This window comes from Artemia franciscana, chromosome 21, assembly GCF_032884065.1.
Source record: "Artemia franciscana chromosome 21, ASM3288406v1, whole genome shotgun sequence".
NCBI lineage: Eukaryota > Metazoa > Arthropoda > Branchiopoda > Anostraca > Artemiidae > Artemia > Artemia franciscana.
In genome coordinates this window covers 25223045-25224027 of record NC_088883.1, presented here as the reverse complement: position 1 = coordinate 25224027, position 983 = coordinate 25223045, and positions in this window count along the sequence as shown.

Below are 983 nucleotides of genomic sequence, written 5' to 3'. Positions count from 1 at the left end.
GCAATTTAGCTTCGAATAGCTGTTCTTCTGTGTTTATGGATCTGATAAAATACAAATAGACAATATTTTCAGTTAATTATGAAAAAAATTAGTATTGGGTAGAAAATTCCAAGCGAAATTTTCGCCCTTTTGATGCATTGATACAGGGGTATAACCTGGGCATTAGATAAAGGGGCAGGAGCTGGGCATTAGATACATGGGTATAAACTACATACAGACGTAAGAGCTGAGCATAGATACAGAATCCTGAGCTGGACATTGAATACAGGGGTATAAGTTAAGTATAGATACAGGGGTATGAGCTGGGCATAGATAAAAGGGTATGAGATTGGCATAGGCACTGGGAGACGAATTTGGAAGTTGGCATATATACAAGGGTATGAACTGTGCATAAATACAGGATCATGAGCTGGACATAGATACAGGGGCACTAGGGCATGAGCTTGAATGCCCAATGTATTCAAGAGATCTTAAACTCGTTTTTGAATCTTGCTCTGATGCTAGTAAAATAAACTGAATTGGCATATTTAAGTTGGATTTTGTATTTTGTAAGTTGACTAATTCTATAGAAATATCTTATTTTTCCGTTTGAGATTTAAGGTAGCAGGAGAAATTAGTCAGCACCAGCGACCCCCATGGGGTATGGTGTCTGAGGCTTCTTCTAAAGATATAAGAGGGAGGACCAAAAGCACCAAAATTACATCTTGGTCACCATTAAAATGGAGTGCCCTACCCTATGAAAAAATTATTTTTTTTATAATTACTATTGTATAATTTAAATGTTAAAATTTAAATCTAAAATTTTTGCTGTATAACTATATTTGTTTTTACTTATTTTACTTAATATATTTTATAGTAACGCTTGTGTCAAGTAATAATTTTGCTGAAGCAGAATATTTTATTTTATAATATTTATATAGCTATAACACAATTTCTTAAATAGTAAATTAAATATTTTATAGACAATTTTTCACATGCCCTAA